Here is a 22022-nt window from a genome sequence, read left to right on the forward strand (position 1 = left end):
CTGTCCACGTGGTTGGAATGTAGCCGAGCGGTAGAGGTACCTGATATAGGCTGGATAAGGCTGCTGTAGCACACAAGGATAGACCCAATCCATTCCTGGTGACTTGAGTGGATTGAAAGTAGATAAAGCCTATTGCACTTGCTTGACATTGGTGAGTTTTGTTGTCGGCAAGCCTCTCAGTATATATTATATGTGAGTGTTGCTAGCCTGCAACACAGTCTGCAAATAAATTTTTAAGAAGGATCTTGCATGTCTCTTAAAGTTGCTTAGTGTTACTCCCATCTTTCTTTTTCAGAGTGCCAATTAAATTTTTGCGATCTTTTTGGAGTATCCCTGCTATTGGAAGATAATTAAATCTCTCACAAATCCAGGTAGCCTTCTTAGATCTCCTATGTTTTTTGTTATATGATGTTGAAGCGATCTCGGCACTAATCCCAAATGCTCATAACTCTAGCTCTAGCTTGGAATATCAGCTGTCAAAGCCTTTTATTTCATCACGCCTTGTAAGTATCTTTCCTTGAGGGCAACTATCATTGAAAGCACTGATTTGAGTTGTTCAGCTTCCTTCTCAAGCTTCTCTATGGGTATCTGTAAACTATTTATGGCTTCTTCAATGATAAAGCGGAAGAGTTGTCAGTTTTATTTCCAAAAATTTTTTAAATCGAACCTGTGCTCAAGAAAGTGACCAAAATCGAGATTTAAATGTGTTTGTAGACGACAATGACTCATCCCCTTGTGACGTGCCAGTTAGTGAGATTGGTAGCCCTTCAATAGCATTTAAAAAAGTGTATTCGTTGCCCCGGCTAATAATTCTTATATTATTTCTTACGCCCCACACTGTCTGTTGACAATTTGCGTCACAGCCAGAGGATGCCAGGTAGAACATTCTGCTGATAGTGCTCAATGAGGGTTTCTGATTTAGTAGTTGCGGCCATTTTCTGCTCACGCGTGAAGTATGCGAAGACTTGGACTACCTCCTGTGGAATTCTAATCCACATTGCTACCAAATCAGCTGTCATGAACTGTTACACGAATATAATATGAAAAATATTTGATATTGGAAAAGAGTAATATGACTTTTATATTGTAACAAATTTAGGGAAATCCTGCTAACGTTCGAATCGCTGAACTGTTGAATAAATAACTCCAATATCCAGTATTGCAAACTGGTCTTTAGTTAGATTACTTTGGGAGTACTTCCCAAATATACTTCACTTCACAACTTATGGCGTGTTTAAATCAAACTGATTAGTTATTCCTCAGCTTGCTCTGCTTTTATATTCTCTGTTGCCTCGTCCGCATACATCTCCTAAGGGCTAGACATTTCACCTTCTAGAACTGTTGTATATCCTGCTTGGTAATTTAGCTATATGCGTGCGTATGTGTGAGTAACAACTTCTGCGCTTAGCTGATGACTACATATGTATGTGTATGTGAGATAATTTCTTTGCCTTAAGCCGCTGGTTATGTGTGTGAAATATTCTTCGTCGCCTTACATAAGTGTGGCTGCTTGCTTTTTGTGTTGTTGTGATTATAACAGCATAGTGATGTCAATATTCGCCACAATATGTTAGATTTAACTTTTTTTTATAAAAATGCCAGTGAGAAAATAAAATTTAAACATTCTTATAACACTTTTGATAAAGTTAAACCTATGCATAGGGCATTTAAGTCTCCTAATTCTTAGCTAACTATACTCTTCAACTAAAACTTCGAAATGTTTTATATGCGGGATCCCTGACGTTAACTATGACGTTGATGAAATGAAGTGATTATGAGGCATAAGTTTCCAGTTTGTCTGCTGCAAACGGTTTCAATGCGAATGCAAATCCACAAGCAAACTGACAGCTAAAGACAGAATTTAATGATTGAGGAATTAGAAAAGCAAATGTGCATGTGAATATTTAAATAGAAATTTTGCAGCATTTCTCGATTAACCAACGATTTTCTAAATGTACAAATTAGAGAATGTTGTAGGAATGTTTGTTTTTGTCATTGATAGAAAAGTAATTTTAGATAAATGAAAATAAGCCAAAGCGACGACGCATTCTCACACCTCAAACGACAGCAACTCAAACGAAAGACTTAAGCGACGAACTTGAGTGCAGCAAGTAATAAAATGGAAAGGTATTTCTGACTGCTGCTAACAGCTTGGGATTGTTCTGTGTTTAACATTTTATTTATTTTTTTTTTTTGTTTTAAAGCAGACAAATTTGGCTGACTGAGTAATGGGCTGACGAACTGGTTGTCGCTTTGGTTGGCAGCTGTTATTTTCTGATTTGCTAATTATTAGTGCGCTTCTCATGCGTGTGATTGACATTTGGCAAATGTGAACGCATAGTAAGTGAGAGAAACAACAAGAAAAGTAGACAGCCTGCTGAGTAACACAAAATAATAAAAAAAAACAAATAAAACAACAACAAAGGTATGTTTGTATGGGCAAAAACAAAAAATACCAGCGATCGGCATGTCAGCGAGCGTGAGAAGTTTGCTTTCAAATTTTGTAAACTTTGCTGTGCTTTTGGCATTGCTCTGTTATTGATTAGTACACTGGCATTGCTTTTCAATGCGCAGATTTTGGGTTGATTAAACTTTTTTTATTTCGTGCTCCTTCACAATCTTAATGATTGCTGTCAAAATGTTTGAAATGTGGAAAAATTGCTGGGTTGCGCATGTTGTGGAAGGTTAGTGGTAAATTGTTTATTTGATATTGTAACGAATTTACTTGCAATTCCCCTTATTGGAAATCTTCTGCCAACGTTCGTATCGCTAAATTGTTGAGTAAATAACTCCAATATTGAGTAATGGGAAAAATGGCCTTTATCAAAGTACTTCACACTAACACTCAAACTGTGCAACGAATAGCTTGCTTAATAACCAAACTGTTTGATAGCTCAAATGAAACTCTACTATTCAAAATAATACTGCTCTTGCTCGCTAGATAGCATCTTAGTCGAAACTGCTTGACAACTCAAATCAAACTGAATTCCAGCGCCTTTACACTTGTTGCCTTTTATACTCTTTGATTTCAACGTTCGCATCTTCTAGGCGCTTCCAGAATCTACTAGTCCATCAGCTCTCAAACTTCTCAGCTGTAACTACAATTGTACAATTTTATAGCTTTTCTCATTGCATACTTTCAGGAGTATCTCAGATATATGCATGTGTTTGTGCATTGACTCTCCGCTGCTCGTATACGTACATGGTACATATGTGTAGACGCAATTATTGTTTCGTTTATGTAGATTCATCATGATTGAATTATTGATGTGAATTCGCGTCACTGCTTAGCATCGGCTTAGAGATAGCAGCACCCCTTAGTTTTGCTAATATTGGGTATTAGGATGCTCACAAAGGGGAAGGAAGCAATCAGATTGCTCTATGAGATTGTTGCAACTCAATTTAAACCACTGTTAAGCGGCTCAAGACCTCATCTCAAACAATGTCTAAAGGAGTATTTGAACCATACAGAAATATCCAGAAGCAAGCTTGTGTAACGGACATTGCTGAGAAAGCTTGAACTTGTATACCAGGAAAACTTCTGCCGCAGGAAAAGGTGGCACCAACGGTGTCTGGATTCACGTGGGCAAAAATCAAAGAAATATACATTTTGAGTTGCTATTTACTTACGTGCATGGCTAGCAGAGAATTTAAAAACAAGATTCACCCGTTTATAGCATGTGGAGACTTTAATGCATGGTCAACTGTATGGAGTTATAATCATCCTAAATGAAACGGGGAAATATACATTCGACACTGGCAGTAGACGCTCCATTATAAATTGGTCCCACAGTAACGTCTATACACACAGCGACAACAAAGTTATTAGTTTAGAGCTAACGAAAACCTCAGCAAAGATAACTTCCAACTCAAACCAACCAACTGAGATGATGCCATAATACGAAGGACACATGCAGAAGACCTATCAGTTCAAATATATAAGTCATTAAGTATGGTGTGTAATGCTGCCGTGCCCAGAAGTTGCGCAAATGTAGATCGGACTCATGTATATTGGTGGTACCGGGAAATAGCAGAGGAGCGTGTAAAATGCTACAAAGCACGACAAAGGGCATAGAGTACATATTCGTCGCCAAAATATGATGAGATGTGCAGTACCTTAAAAGTGCAAGAACAGCGCTTAGAAATGCTCTAAAAAAGGGGAAGAGAGCAAACATCAAGGAACTAATGGAGAAAGCTTGATACTTTTGGATCAGGTAATAGAGCGGCGATTGTTTAAATTAACGGGCAGAAATCAAAGCAACCTACGTGCCCGATACTAATGAGAAGAATTGTCGAAACTCTTTTTCCGACACAAGATTGCTGGACCTATCAAAGCAGGGGCCTCGAAGGTATGGAAATCTCACGAATAACATAGCAGGAATTCTGTATGCAACACATAGATTCACCGATAATAAGTCCACAGGTCCCGATGGAGTGCCAAATATTGCCCCGCAAACAGCGATAAGGTATAGGGCATTAGTATTTAAGGATATCTTCAACGCCTGCATGCAGAATGGCGTCCTCTTCCGCTCATGGAAGTAAAAATAAGCTCTGTGTACTGATAACCTTGAGATAATACAGCGCTACTAAAGTTTGGCACACCTGTTTAGCTGCGTTAAGTGATCGGTAGCTATTTAAGCGACAAATTACTAGTATTTGATATGGATGAGGTACCAAGAAAGAACAACATCACCCGCCGCATCCCTCTGGTATGTGTTTTACGGGTAACGCTTTGGAATGCGCTGTAGAGTAGTGTGCTACAAATGGATCCTCAAGGAGGAATGCAGATTGCCGCCTAATCAGACCATATTGTTGTGGCTGCAGGAGCCAAGAACATCGATCCAAATATTATGTAATGATGCCTTAGGGAGAATAAAGGAATGGTCGACAAATATGGGGCCTAAGACAGAAGTGGTTTGGGTTCTCTTGAAGTGGACTGTGGATTAGGAGATAATTAAATAGATTAAAGGCCTTACTTGAAATTTTTAGGTGAAAACATCTGTAGTATCGCGTGGAATTTACCCCATTTCAAACACGCTTAACATTACAAACGCTTGTTTACTGACCCAGGTAACTACCATAAGTTCATTCGCTTTCACAAAGTCACCTAATGCATTTCTGCGTCATACCAAACTGCTCAAACGGGAATCATACTGACAATATGTAGGTCAATAATTTGCTGACAAGCATTCCTCACTATTGAGTATGTAAATATTAATGTAAGTATGTATATATGCATAGGTTAAGAACTTCTGTATAAATAGTAATGAATTTCTTTAATAAAATGATTACTGATCAGACTTCCAAAGTCTAAACACTCTTTTATCAATTTGTCACATTACATGGTGACCCTGCTAGCCTGATTTTCAATTAGCTGAAAATTTGCTCATAAGCAAAATTCGCTAGATCTTGCTGAACAGAGATCCTGCTCAGTTTTTTTTTTTAAAGTTAAAGAAAAAGTTTTGACTCTAAGCTAACTCCCAGGGTGGTGGGAGAGAAATTTTCTAAGGTTAGTGGAGCCGTAATGCGAGTAATGCTCAACATCGGCAGTCCGGGTGAAGCTTCCCATCAACATTGTTGAAAGTAACCGGCTCGCAGCCGTCGTGGTATGGTGGCAGCATGCTCCGCCTACCGCGCACAGGATCCTGGGTTCAAATGAAATTCAAAAATTTAGAAATAAGTTTTTGCAAACACGCCGAATGTATTTCTGCTACGAAAAGTTTCTCAGTGAAAACTCATATGCCTCGCAAAAGCCGTTCAGCGTAAAATATGTAGGCCCGTCCTGCCAATTTATAGGAAAACTTAAAAGGATCACGAAAATGCTATATGCAGCACCAGTGAGGCAGGGATCTAAAATAACCTCTCAAGGGATGGGCGATGGTAATTATATATTTTTCATTTGATTTCATTAATGAACCTTTCTCTTTTCATTAAATAGCGCTCATATTAGCTGGGTGGCCGCGTATGTAGATCGCTCGACTGAAGTAACAGCAAAAATAACATCAAAATACAATGGGAAATTTTTCTAAAGCGAAGATGCTCCCAGGCTGTGATTTCACGGACCTTTCGAGCGTATTTCTGCCGTGAAAATATGCTCAACATTGGAAGAAAAGCTCGGCTTCAATCTCTTAGCAGCTATAAAGCGCTTGAACAGTTTTTACAATTATTGTCAGCTCAACTAGGTAATCTTGCATGCTTACATTGCTGTATATTTCTCAACTCTGAATGGATCTAGTGTTCCTACACATGAATGGTTCCCCCATCAGTTGGGTACAAGTACCGAAATAACCGACTTTTAAATACAGAAACCAAATGTTTTACATGCAATTTTTAAATTTTTTTATTTGTTGGCTGTTGATGATTTATTCGGCGGCCACCGTGGTGTGATGGTAGCGTGCTCCGCCTACCACACCGTATGCCCTGGGTTCGCACCCCGGGCAAAGCAACATCCAAATTTTAGAAATAAGGTTTTTAAATTAGAAGAAAATTTTTCTTAGCGGGGTCGCCCCTCGGCAGTGTTTGGCAAGCGCTCCGGGTGTATTTCTGCCATGAAAAGTTCTCAGTGAAAACTCATATGCCTTGCAGATACAGTTCGGAGTCGGCATAAAACATGTAGGTCCCGTCCGGCCAATTTGTAGGGAAAATCAAGAGGAGCACGACGCAAATTGGAAGAGAAGCTCGTCCTTAGATATTTATTTATTATTTTTTTTGATGATTTATTCTAGTCCATGCGTATGCGTTAGCCCTATGCTAGTTAATGCCTTCTTAAAAGCCAACTGCTGAGGCAAGAATTTTTTAATTTACAGCAGTGCTGTAATTATGAGTGCTAGCAATATAATCAAGAATAAAAAAATAATAATAACAACTACATGTAATGGCGTCACTATTATCAGCCAACCACCAAGCTAGCAAATGATTAATAGGCGTATGAAGACAGCAGCGAGTCACTTGAAATCACAGGTTCTACGTAATTATTGTCAACAGAAGACCCACGATTAACTAGTTTGAGAAAGAGGACACTTAGGCAATAAGAATACACAACAAAAACACACTAACACATAAACAAATTCAAATAAATGAAAAAAAATTTACCTGCAACGCAAGAAACATTTTTTTTAATTCTCAGTTTGAGATACATTTGAGAATAAGTTCATTTCTCGCATTTCAAACGTTTGTTTTCAAATGCATTTCAAATAACCGTTGATAGCATTCTCAAGTTAAAGGCACATTTTTAATAAGTAATTTTTCTTTATTTTCAAACTGAGAATTTTTGGATTCTCAACTTTTTCTCAAACGAGAATAAAGCGGAACGAAACGGAATCCACTGTTGTGCCACTTTCGGTAAGCAAATTTATTATTTGCCTCACTTCACTTTTAACTCGGTTAGATTTATGCATGTAATACAATATCACTTAATATTATTAAAATGTATAAATACTTCCTTATTTTGTCACTTTATGTCCAACTTCACTCAATAAAATTGCTTGTTTACATTTCCAGCTAAAGTATGCAAATTAGAGGTCGAAGAATTATCAACGGCACTATCGACGACACTATCGATATCATTGATGGAAAATAAGCATGTGTTACTATATTTTATTTTATTTTTGGGTTTCGTGAACACTTATTATGTACTTTAAAATTTATACATATTAAGTATTCACATTATTATCAACGAAAATATTCCATGATATCGATGGTTTTCAACCAGAATTGCACGAAATGCAAGTATATCTCAAACCATTCTCAAGTTGAAGAACAACGTTTGAGAAAAAGTTGAGAGAATATTTAGTTTTAAATGATTAATAATGCTGAATATCAAATTGAGAATTAATGTTTTCTCAAACATTTGAGAGAAAAAAATTTTCAAGTATGTCTCAAATTATTCTCAAGTTGAAGGTCGACGTTTGAGAAAAAGTCGACAGAATATTTTGTTTCAAATGATAAATAATGTTGAATATCAAACTGAAAATCAATGTTTTTCTCAAACATTTGAGATTTTTGTTTTCAGTGTTTGTTGGAATGCATTGTTAGTCGTTTTTATGTATAGGAGAACCAATGCGTTAAATGAGCGACAGCGCATGCGCAAAGATCTGCAATAATTGATAAGCCACCAATGCGCAAATGCTATGGACAGTCATGTAACCATAATTGTGGGTAGCTAAGTTCAACTTCAAGTGAAGATATACATACCAAAACTATATACATACGTTTTTAATTGATGTCATCTCTTAGCTTTAAAAAATCGTCTCTACCATTCCGCCTTCTCTTATATGACAAAGCATCGATTGCGGTTATTGTTAATGATGGCTGCTACTTTAAACACTTAGACACATAAAATCAGTCAAAGTGACAAAAGGCTGTAATGCTATTTTTTCTACAACAGCAATTAAATAAATAGTACAAGTCGATTTAAAATAGACTAAAACCAAGAGTGTAACCAATGTGTGGAGGGGGAGGTGTACAAGTTACAAAGATAATAATGCGCGCTTGCAGTGTAGATCTAATTGTTTATGATATAAGTTTGAGTTATTTAAAGCATAGTATGTCAATTGATACATATGTATGTGTTTTATGCTCGTAATAATGACGACTGCATTACAACAATGCACGCATGCGCAATCAGTAGAAATGGCCGATGCAACGTGAGAAACAATCGTCAAAGTAAAGCTTAGCTTCGAATGTTTAACACCGACCTCACTTCATGTGCTAGGTGAACTTCTGAAGTCAGGTGCTGCCAGAATAAATAAAATTAAATGTACTAAGGAAACTGTGCGAAACATCACCTCAAGAGGACTATTACGCCGATAAAAAAAGAAGGTGGCTTTTTGCAATGAAGCTAGAATGAAATAACTCAGAAGCCGCATTATTCATAAACTGTGTTCCTACTAACCAAGCGTACTAAGACATGGAAGCCAGCACCTAAACAAAAGAAAGAAGACTGCTAAACATTTTTAGTAAATCCTCCATAATTCTGCACCTTCTGTTATCTTTCGAATAGCTGAGCTCTCGAATAAATAACTCAAATATTCAGTATAGCAAACTGTTCTTAATTTACAACACTACTATGGTAGCGGTACTTCACAATTAAATAACTCGCGTACTTCACTTACAAAGTTTAAACTAGGCAGCAATAATTACTAACAAATTGACACGTCAAAGCAAGAACAACACAGCATTCGCTAGCTTTCAAAATTATAAGTACGCAAGCTTGGTTCGTCCACCGAAACAGAACGCCTAGAACTTTCTATTTACTGACGGCTTCAAATAAAACCTGGGCGTCTAGTTTGTTGTGATGGATGACAATGATCGCACACTGTCCCAAATTCAAAGACTGTGAAGGGCTTCATCTATTTGGGAATGGCAATTTACAGCGAAAATAGTGTCGGCTTAGAAATAACTCTCAGGAAATAACTCTAGCCAACAAGTGCTCATTTGGACTAGGTAGGCAATTCAAAAGTAAAGTCCTCTGCAGGCAAACAAAAATGACCCTGTACAAGTCCCTCAGCATACCTATCCGAAATCATGGATGGTTTCGAGAGAAGATGAAATATCTCTTGGAGTGTTCGAGAGAAAAGTTATTCGGAAAATGTATAGTCCTGTCTGTGATACCGTTGGCGAGTATTGAGGTAGGTATAACAATGAGCTGTATGAACGAAGAAAAAGCCTAAAGTTTCGCTTGCTAGCTCATTTTACGCGAATGGACGAAGACGCTTAGTCCAAGAAAATATCACAGTCAACATCACAGTTTGAAAGCGGAGGAAGGGAGAGGTTTGCACTGAGTTAGAAGAAGCAGATAGAGGAAAAATTGTTCTCCTATGGCGCTCCTAATTGTTAACGTAAAAAGGGATAGCTGGCGTTACTTGTTACGAAACATTAAAAACCGCCATTGAATGATAATAATGAAACGCAAGATGTTATAAACCGAATCAGTTCGTCCTCCTCCAATTAGTCAAGACAAAAGACGAAAATTGCGCTCTTTTCTTAGCTCCCAAATTTGCGTAGTACCTGTTGCGCTTTCTTTACAAGCGTATAGTGTGACCTTCCCAATGAGGGTACCTCAAAAAAGACTTTATATCGTGCGATTTCCATTAAATGACGCTGAAAAAGAAAACTCTAGAAGCAGAAGAAGTAGAAAGGTGGAAGCGAAGCATTTTTCACATTTAACCCTTGCCAGTAATCCTACTGAAATTTCCATATATGTAAGTAAATGCCATCCCAACAGAGTATCCAGGTCCTTATGGCCATGCTTGCATAGGAACTGTAGCAGCTTTCTTCTCAAATTTAACAAATATGCGGTGAGGGTACTTACGGGTGTCATCATAGGTCATTGTGCTATCGCACCAATGCTCGGACGGTGGCGAATACCAACAAGCAACTTTTGCGGAAACTGTCAGAATGAGGAATAAGAGGATTTAATATACCACTTGCTCTGCCAATGTCCGGGGCTTCAAAGAAGGAGGCTCAGATTTCTGGGCGCATGGTTCCTCAACAGCCTGGCAGAGTTTGGAAAGGCGGACGCCTACTTAGGTTCATCAGGGAGGTAATGGGGTTAAACGAATGTGCCGCCCTGAGGGTACTCACTTACTGAGGGTACTCACAATGGACAAAAATGTCTCCGAGTCTCAGCCAGGTTTATTTCGAAAATAACGCGGTTTTGGAAACATATGTCTCTAGTCAGCAATGCAGGAAATTTTGAAAGCGGTGTAATCCAACAAACAATGTCATCTTGGTACATCTTCACAGCGAAAGCCGATGGTGAGCAGGATAGACACTAAAATAGATATTATAAATATATTAGCAAAACTTTATAATATAAACCGTTTTTGTTCTAAGGTACTTCACGGCACCGAATGGCACCTTACTAACATAATACAATCGCTCCTCGTACTTCTTATATACATCCATCTTTTCTCAGCATCTCTTGTCTCTGTGAGATAAAGTAATGAGCATCCTAAAAATAACTAAAGAATTCTATCACCTTGGGAACCAAATCTGAGAATATTTTATACATCTGGCATCATTCGTTCGCTCAGTAAATACCCTAATAACGCACAGTTGATTGTCGCTCTCCACCGATCGAATGTGATTTAAAAAAATCACTGACAATCATTAACAACATCAACGCCATTAAATATTAACCATACAATAACAACACTAACAACTTGAGTTAACGAAATTTTTCACATAGCATCAACAGCAGTTTGTAGTGACTAAACGCGATAATTATCGCTACCAGTACGCGCAGCGACAACAGCAGGAGTTTGAAAGTTTTTTTTTATGTGGTGATACCTTACAAAAGGCAAAGTGTTGCTGATCGTGTTTGGCCAACAGCAACCAACAACATATTGCAACATTTGCAATATCAATGCAATTTCAATAATTTTATCTGATAGTTGATGTGTTGCTGTGATTGCGGATTGGCGGCAATCGATGGCGGTGACAGATCAAAGCATCAGGAATTGCATTGAAGTTCACAAGTGCCCAACGAATTGGCGACAAAGATCAATGAAATCGCTTTTCGAGTGTGCAATTGCACCTTGCATCTGAGCGGGTTTGGAGTCCAAACTTTGGACGTACTCTGCTTTGCTCCAGATGTTCATCAACTTTCGAACGCATTGCCGCGGTATGGCCACGTTTTATGTTCAATTATCCGCCGTGCATGCCGCGCGTGTTCGACATTGAAGCGCGTTTGTGTCGCTTATCGTTTTCAATGTAATTTGATTTGAGTCGCAATTTATTGGTGCTGTTGTCCTTTGGTTGCAACCTGTCCAATACGGTATTGATTTGTTTGCCAGTTTAACTCGACAAAACCAATAATTCGATTGCCTTTGTCTCTCTCGTTGCCAGTTTGCTCTCTTTAGCTCTCCATTTCTATCTTTAGCTGCATCGTTTCATTCATTTGGGAGTTTTATGGTACCAATTTTTGGAATTTCACTGCAACAGGTTCACGCGTCGGAAGTAAACGTCCACAATGCGATTAATTTTTGAGCTTCACTTATTTTGTGTTTTTGTCTTCTGTTCGAAAATTTCACATAAACTCACAGTGGCATACTTCTCCCACAGTCAAATCAACAAATACCGAAGATTATTGAAATCTGAAGTTTAGTTAAAGTTTTTTTAAGATACCAAAGCTGCCAATAATCTTGTCCTTTCTAAAAGTTATGGGGCGTCGTGTATGTTGATTGTCTTTTATCTGATATGGACCCGACACGTTCCGGAAACTAACACAATTAGGTATGAATATGCTAGGAACTGACGTGAATCTTCTAGGTCAAAACACCCCTGCTTTCATAAGGAAGTAGAGATCATCAGAGCCCTACCTGCTAAATATGTATATGGTATATTCGAATTTTTGACAGGATACTCTTCGCGTAGGTTTGACAATTGGGTTGCGGATGTTCTTAGTTGCGCTTATCAACCCCTTGAATCCCTTTAGATGTATCGTAACATGGTATGGTAGGAGAGATAATTTCAAGGAGTCCACTGCTAAGGGAAGACTTTTACACTTTTATAGGTTTTGAAGAACTACTTTAAAGTAAAGCTAATAGATCATATCAGATCGAATGCCTCCAAGTTTGATAATTTCCACCGTTCCTCAAACACAAAGCAATCTTAGGCTGAAGGCAAGAGAAATATCGATGCCTAAATACAAACATACATAAGTATTTTTAAGGCGGAAGTTGTCCTAAGTCAGTTCATAAATTTGATCAAGCAATTGTTTCACTTCATTTTAGTGAAGCGATACTCAAAATAATTTGTTCGAGAACTAACTTCCTCTTTTGCACTGCACACCAAATATTAAAACCTTACCCACACTTTTCGCGCTACTATTCGTATGTAAGTACTTGGGACCGCATATAGCGTTACTTCAGAACCTGCTACCATCTTTTCGTTTAGCGAGAAGTATGTGCCTGATGTATTTGCTGATCGTATCCCATCTGTCACTTCCTTAGGTCATGTTATTCGCGACCCTGCGTGTGGATATGTGTCCTTTCTATGCAGTGGGGTGAGTTGCTGCATACATCCTATATATCCGCAGTATAGGCAGTTCGGGTTTCCATTTTTTCCAATTGTGTGGACGTGTTTACGGAAGTAACTGTGTCCTGCGAATAATTTTTAGATTGCTCTTGGACCTGTGTGGCATATGCATCTCCATACCTTTTAGCTACGCAGTCGTTCATTCTATTTCCCAACTCAGCGATAAGAACTATTAACACAGCTTCTGCGGGAAACGTGTCGTATTTTGAAGAAAATTCTGCATTGAGCCGATTGAAGAGCGACTAGGTTCCTCCAGTGTTTCATTGCATCTGCCAGATTTCCGAACAGAGGTTCATGCGTGCAATATATTTGTAAATGGTCTTAGACCATCTGCGTTTAGAGTTGGTGTTGCCTGCTATCCATCTATTTACGTTGCGTTGGTAGTCTCAAATAGTGCCTCAAAATATCTAGCAGCTATTGCGGTCTTTTGATGGAGCATTCAAATTTTTCAATCATGTAACCTCACCAAAATCATTTTTGATGTCCAGCGTGACTCTACTATCAAAGCAAAAACAAGAACGTCCAGCGTGACCAGCAAGTCTACTGGACCTGCTTGGTTGGATGATGTGTCGGTATTTATCAGATCTGCAAAGGCATCTTTTGCAGTGCCCAGTACGGAAATCATACTGTCTGTGCAATAGTCTTCCCCATGTTTCCATAAATCCACATGATCAAAATATGTGACCTTCTTTGCCTTTCGTAATAAGAACTAGCCGTGCTGTCTTCTATCTAATGATGAAAGTCATCAATGAGTTACTGATTTTGTATCGACGATTTATCGGTTTGTCATTAAAAAGTTATATATTAAAAAAGGAAATATTATCGTTTATCTATCGCGAGTTATCGATACGTTACCAAAATGCTATCGAGAAATTACGTATCGAAAGGTTGTCAACTGGTTATCGAAAAATCATCGATTTTTCAACCAGAAGTAATCGATTGGTATCGTAAAAATCTCGACGTATTGCCAATTTGTTATCGGTGTGTTATCTTTTTGCTATCGATGCCTAATCGGTTTGTTATGAAACAGATACCGATAAAACTTCAATATAAAATCTGTAATTTAGCTAAGGTTTTTCAGTGCGAGTTGAAACTGAAATTAAAGTGGACTAGAGTTTAACCCTACCATTTTGGCCGCTTAAGCTGAGATAAGTAGCAACATTTATTGTTATCAAACAAGGATACACTTTAGTAAGCTTAAGCTGGAGTTGAGACTCGCACTGAAAAACCGGGCCTAAAATATTTATTATCCGCAAGCTGTAGGTTAGGTCAGGTTAACATGGGCGGTCAATAAAAACCACGCATAGACTGAATGTGTTCATAGTGTTACCAGAACTTATTTGACGAGCAAACAGAAAAAACCCAAACTGGTAAAAAGTTATCATATTATAGAATAACTACGTCCTTCCAGAAAATACTAAACGTTTTCTAAGACTAAGCTTAATTATTGTCTTTACATCTGGCATATATGCCGCTCCTAGCAGCTGGAGCTTTAATCTTGCAAGCGCAGGACACGAACACAGAATGTGCACAACCGTTACTGTTACTGACGAGGCCCAATTTATAAGCGTGTGATGCCAGAAGGTAGTATTAGTCTTGCGACGCCTTACTTAAATCTTGTTTCTCTTTAAATGTATAAATGACTTTGTGAGTCTAATTTTCAACGATTTGCACATGAACTTAGACATTTTGTAGTCGAGCGCTTCTATCCACACCCTTCCTGCTAGATGGATCAATGCAACTCCTGCCTCTTTTTGGTTTATTGCAAATGAATTGGGACGTCTATCGAGTGCTGCACCTTCCTTTGTCAACTCATTGGCTTTTTCGTAGCGCTCTATTTCTTTATGACCAGGGGAACCCAGTACAGATGTACATATGGTCCGGCCTGAGTAATATCGAACCTAATTTTGATTCGGTGCTGTTGCTCGTTATATTGAGTAACGGATGATAAAAACAGCAAGGAGCAGTGATATGGGGGTATGCCTTTCATATCGAATGTCCTGAGTTCAAGTCATGGCCAAAGCAACATCAAACATTTTTTATTATTAATATTTTAATTTAAACTCTATTTTTGGAAAAGTTTTTCCAGCTCTCCTTGGGGATGACATTCTTATTATATTGGTTTTAATATAACTACAACAACATCACATCACAAAGTGCGGTTTTGACAACAACATTTTTTGTGTGTAATAAATCAATTGGTAAATTTACGGTACAAGACAGGTAGCCACCAGATATATGTTTGTGCATGTGAATAATCAATCAACGCCGACCGTACGCCCGAGTTGATTTTGGAGCGGAAGCCAATTTTTTTTCTTTCTTAACTTTTGTGTTTTATTGTTAATGAAATTTGTTAAATATTTCTTTGAATTTCATAATTGTTGTTCATTTATAGTTTTTCCGTTTATAATCTTCCCACAAAACTTGTGTACTTTTTTTTTTGTTTTTTAGGTCTTTAGTTTTTCGCAAGAGCACTTCGTTGTTGCTACATTTACCAGTTTTCATATTTTAAAAACATTTTAATATGTCATCACTTTGCTTTTTTGTTTAATTTTTGTATTTTTTAGTTATTAACTGTGTTCACTTTTCGCGGCTTCCTCTTAGCATACGGTTTCTTAAATGGACTTGAATCTCTTTTTTTATATTTTTTTTTATGTTTTCTTGTTTATTTTATTTTTAATTAATCACTTTTGTAATTTCATAATATCATCATATGAACTTGTTATTATAATTTTATTCTTGGCTACTGCTTTTTTTTAACATAATTCAAAGAAATAGCACACATACATTAGGATTGTTACAAATATTACAGATGCTTAACATCATTAGGTTATGTAAAGTTGGAGTGGTGGTTCCATGAAAACTTCCCACAGACGAAATGAGTCCATAGTGCAACCAGAATTTTGTTTAATGTCAAAATTGAAAAACACTGTCAAAAGCCCTAGCATATTGTGGCATATATTAGCATCACTATGATGTTAGTAAATAATCACAACAAAAAAAAAAAAAAAAACGCAAGCAGCCACACTTATGTCCATGTATACAATTAAGCAAGCAGCCACAATTATGTGCAAGGCAACGAAGAATATATGTACTATACACATAACCAGCAGCTCGAAGCGAAGAGATATTTCACATACATATGTATATGTAGCTGGCAGCTAAGCGCAAAAATTGTTACTCACACATACACACGCATATAGCTAGAAGAAAAACATAAACTACAGATATACATGTATATAGCTAAATAACCAAGAATGACTGTTCTAGAAGGCATGTTCGTGTAACATCTAGACCTTAGGAGAGATGGGTTTACGAGGTAACTGAGAGTATAAAAACAGCGCATGCTGAGGAATCAGTAATCGTTTGATTTAAACACGCTATTAGTGAAGTATAATTGTTATTGTGAAGTACTACTTCCAAAGTAGTCTAAATAAAGATCATTTTGCAATGCTGAATATTGGAGTTATTTATTCGACAGCTCAGCCATTCGAACGTTAGCAGAAGGTGTATAATTATAAGGAAAGTCCCAATGCAATATGTTATAAAATATAACAGTCTTCTTGGGAAATACCAGGAGATTTCTAACAATTATGCCACTTGCGACTTTTAGATCTGACATATGTATCACTTCTAATACTTAGCTGGAGTCTTATCCTCGAAAATGCAGGGAACGAGCTCAAATGTGCTCAATCGCATCCTTTTCCAACTCCCACCACCTACATCTGCTATTACCGACTAAGCCTTATTTAAAAGCATATGACGTCAGAAATGTCCAGTCAGAATACCCGTCATGAGTCTAGATTTCTCCCCTTTTTTAGTGGTAAAAGTAACTTTTTTAGTCCAAGGTTGTAAGACCTACACATGATCTTCAATACATTAAGGTCGCCTGCTTGGTTTAATGCCTTATCCTGCTTAGTTAATCATGTGCAATTCCTACCTTCTCTCAATCTCGCTCAATCTAATTGGGATGTATACTGAAGAAGCTTCGAGGGATGTGCCTTTTTTAGCTAGCTTATTTTTCATTCACATATATTCCCATACGTCCTGGGAGCCAATATAGATGTATGTTTCTCCCTATCCCGATGCTTTCCAGGGATGGTTCAAACTCTAACACACTTTAAGATGCCGTTTTGTTTGAGTAAGTATACTTTGTAAGTAGGGCTTTATGTAACTCAACAATGCTTTTATCAAACCTATTAAATTATGATTTTTCGTGGAAGAACGTACATTAAAATAACTGTGGGAATATGTGATGAGCCATTAAAAATATTATAAATTAGAGTTTATGTACAAGACTATAAGTAAGTACATATGTAGGCACATTTAAGTATGTATGTACACTCAAAAAAGTTAAGTGCAGTGCTAACACGATGTAATATCAAAACAAGTAAGGAAGGTTAAGTTCGGGTGTAACCGAACATTACATACTCAGTTGAGAGCTATGGTGACAACATAAGGGAAAATAACCATGTAGGAAAATGAACCGAGGGAAACCCTGGAATGTTTTTGTATGACATGTGTATCAAATGAAAGGCATTAAAGAGTATTTTATGAGGGAGTGGGCCATAGTTCTATAGGTGCACGCCATTTAGGGACATAGCCATAAAGGTGGATCAGGTTGACTCTAGAATGCGTTTGTACGATATGGGTATCAAATGAAAGATGTTAATGAGTATTTTAAAAGGGAGTAACCCTAGTTCCATAGGTGGACGCCGTTTCGAGATATCGACATAAAGGTGGACCAGGGGTGACCCTAGAATTTGTTTGTACAATATGGGTATCAAAAGAAAATTGTGAATGAGTATTTTAAAAGGGATTGATGCTTAGTTCCACAGGTGGACGCCGTTTCGAGATATCGCCATAAAGGTGGACCAGGTGTGACCCTAGAATTTGTTTGTACGATATGGGTATCAAATTAAAGGTATTAATGAGGGTTTTAAAAGAGAGTGGTGGTAGTTGTATAGGTGGTCGCCTTTTCGAGATATCGCCATAAAGGTGGACCAAGGGTGACTCTAGAATGCGTTTGTACGATATGGGTATCAAATTAAAGGTATTAAGGAGGGTTTTAAAAGGGAGTGGTGGTAGTTGTATAGGTGGTCGCCTTTTCGAGATATCGCCATAAAGGTGGACCAGGGGTGACTCTAGAATGCGTTTGTACGATATGGGTATCAAATGAAAGGTGTTAATGAGTATTTTAAAAGAGAGTATCCCTTAGTTCAATAGGTGGACGCCGTTTCGAGATATCGCCATAAAGGTGGACCAGGGGTGACCCTAGAATTTGTTTGTACAATATGGGTATCAAAAGAAAGGTGTTAATGAGTATTTTAAAAGCGAGTGATGCTTAGTTCCACAGGTGGACGCCGTTTCGAGATATCGCCATAAAGGTGGACCAGGTGTGACCCTAGAATTTGTTTGTACGATATGGGTATCAAATTAAAGGTATTAAGGAGGGTTTTAAAAGGGAGTGGTGGTAGTTGTATAGGTGGTCGCCTTTTCGAGATATCGCCATAAAGGTGGACCAGGGGTGACTCTAGAATGCGTTTGTACGATATGGGTATCAAATGAAAGGTGTTAATGAGTATTTTAAAAGAGAGTAATCCTTAGTTCAATAGGTGGACGCCGTTTCGAGATATCGCCATAAAGGTGGACCAGGGGTGACCCTAGAATTTGTTTGTACAATATGGGTATCAAAAGAAAGGTGTTAATGAGTATTTTAAAAGCGAGTGATGCTTAGTTCCACAAGTGGACGCCGTTTCGAGATATCGCCATAAAGGTGGACCAGGGGTGACCCTAGAATTTGTCTGTACAATATGGGCATCAAATTAAAGGTATTATGGAGGGTTTTAAAAGGGAGTGGTGGTAGTTGTATAGGTGGTCGCCTTTTCGAGATATCGCCATAAAGGTGGACCAGGGGTGACTCTAGAATGCGTTTGTACGATATGGGTATCAAACGAAAGATGGTAATGAGTATTTTAAAAGGGAGTAATCCTTAGTTCAATAGGTGGACGCCGTTTCGAGATATCGCCATAAAGGTGGACCAGGGGTGACCCTAGAATTTGTTTGTACAATATTGGTATCAAAAGAAAGGTGTTAATTAGTATTTTAAAAGGGAGGGATGCTTAGTTCCACAGGTGGACGCCGTTTCGAGATATCGCCATAAAGGTGGACCAGGTGTGACCCTAGAATTTGTTTGTACGATATGGGTATCAAATTAAAGGTATTAAGGAGGGTTTTAAAAGGGAGTGGTTGTAGTTGTATAGGTGGTCGCCTTTTCGAGATATCGCCATAAAGGTGGACCAGGGATGACTCTAGAATGCGTTTGTACGATATGGGTATCAAATGAAAGGTGTTAATGAGTATTTTAAAAGGGAGTAATCCTTAGTTCCACAGGTAGACGCCGTTTCGAGATATCGCCACAAAGGTGGACCAGGTGTGACCCTAGAATTTGTTTGTACAATATTGGTATCAAAAGAAAGGTGTTAATGAGTATTTTAAAGGGGAGTGATGCTTAGTTCCACAGGTGGACGCCGTTTCGAGATATCGCCATAAAGGTGGACCAGGTGTGACCCTAGAATGCGTTTGTACAATATGGGTATCAAATTAAAGGTATTAATGAGAGTTTTAAAAGGGAGTGGTGGTAGTTGTATATGTGAAGACGTTTTCCAGATATCGACCAAAATGTGGACCAGGGTGACCCAGAACATCATCTGTTGGATACCGCAAATTTATTTATATATGTAATACCTGTCAAGATTTTAAGGGTTTTTTATTTCGCCCTGCAGAACTTTTTCATTTTCTTCTACTTAATATGGTAGGTGTCACAACTATTTTATAAAGTTTTTTCTAAAGTTATATTTCGCGTCAAAAAACCAATCCAATTACCTCACCATGTTTCATCCCTTTTTTCGTATTTGGTATAGAATTATGGCATTTTTTTTCATTTTTCGTAATTTTCGATATCGAAAAAGTGGGCGTGGTCATTGTCGGATTTTGTTCATTTTTCATACCAAGATAAAGTGAGTTCAAGTAAATACGTGAACTAGGTTCTTTAAAGATATGCCGATTTTTGCTCAAGTTATCGTGTTAACGGCCATGCGGAAGGACAGACGAAAGACTGTGTATAAAAACTGGGCGTGGCTTCCACCGACTTCGCCCATTTTCACAGAGAACAGTTAACTTCATAGAATCTATGCTTCTACCAAATTTCAAAAGGATTGGTAAATTTTTGTTCGACTTATATCATTAAAAGTATTCTAGACACACTAAATGAAAATGGGCGGAGCCACGCCCATTTTGAAATTTTCTTTTATTTTTGTATTTTGTTGCACCATGTCATTACTGGAGTTAAATGTTGACATAATTTACTTATATACTGTAAAGATATTAAATTTTTTGTTAAAATTTTACTTTAAAAAAAATTTTTTTTTAAAAGTGGGCGTGGTCCTTCTCCGATTTTGCTAATTTTTATTAGGCGTACATATAGTAACAGGAGTAACGTCCCTGCCAAATTTCATCATGATATCTCCAACGACTGACAAATTACAGCTTGCAAAAATTATAAATTACCTTCTTTTAAAAGTGGTCGGTGCCACGCCCATTGTCCAAAATTTTACTAATTTTCTATTCTGCGTCATAAATCCAACTCATCTACCAAGTTTCGTCGCTTTATCTGTCTTTGGTAATGAATTATCGCACTTTTTCGGTTTTACGAAATTTTCGATATCGAAAAAGTGGGCGTGGTTATAGTCCGATATCGTTCATTTTAAATAGCGATCTGAGATGAGTGCTCAGGAACCTACGTACCAAATTTCATCAAGTTACCTCAAAATTTACTCAAGTTATCGTGTTAACGGACGGACGGACGGACATGGCTCAATCAAATTTTTTTTCGATCCTGATTATTTTGATATATGGAAGTCTATATCTATCTCGATTCCTTTATATATGTACAACCAACCGTTATCCAATCAAACTTAATATACTCTGTGAGCTCTGCTCAACTGAGTATAATAAGTGCCATGTGAAAAACTGTGACGGACTTTTCCTTGCGCCGGGGTATGCTCAGTCCGTCCAGGATCCCTGTGGAATTAGAGAAGAATCCCTATCGTCTCCTTTTAAAGAGAAAGATCCCGTTTTGTTGTTAAAAAGAAACGTTATAGACTCTTTATTCCGAAATATTCAAACTACCCTTAAAACTATGGCGACGGAGGTGGGAAACCACCGTCGGTTCTACGCCGATGGGGTTGGGAAAACCCCCACCGGGACTACGCTTAAACTAAAAATCTCAGACTACTTCGTAAAGAAAGTGGAGGTGGAGAACCACCACTTCCTCCCAGTCGGTGGAGTTGGTAAAACCCCCACCGAGTATATAGCTTAAGAATACCCTGCTCTTTCTGAAGGTTGCGGAGGTGGAAAAACCACCACAATCCCTCTAACGATGGGGTTGGAAAAACCCCCAAAGTCGCTAAAATAAAGAACTCGTGAGATGGAAAAATCCCAGGAGTCCCATTCACCGCTAAGCAAGGCGTTAGCAGGCTACTATACCTAGCTGGCTACTGTCTCAATTCGCGAAATTTGTCGCCCTTTTATACTTATCCACGCGCAGGTGGACAGTTATCCTACAATAAATTTTACTTATTATACATATGTATTTACTTAAGGTATCTTACATTTAACTGTCTTATTCTACCCATATATCGCATTATAAGTATTTATCTCCAAATTGCGTATGTAAAAATGCCTCTTGTACTGCCCCCCCTAACATGTGAGTTCGTTGGTACGCATCTCCAGTTAGCTAGCATAGTTATTTTTGTTTTCCCTCTGCTGCTTGCTTATTGGGTCTTGTTGTTGTCGACGAGTTGGTTGCCCTTCGTAGGTAACTTGTGTCTAGTACCCACGCTGTGTTGTTGGTATGCTAACGTGACCGTTCCTAGTACATTGCATTTTTTCGTTTCTCTTTGTGCGATGTCCGCCCCGAC

The sequence above is a fragment of the Eurosta solidaginis genome, unplaced genomic scaffold (assembly GCF_040869045.1).
Source record: "Eurosta solidaginis isolate ZX-2024a unplaced genomic scaffold, ASM4086904v1 ctg00000623.1, whole genome shotgun sequence".
In the NCBI taxonomy this organism is placed as follows: Eukaryota; Metazoa; Arthropoda; class Insecta; order Diptera; family Tephritidae; genus Eurosta; species Eurosta solidaginis.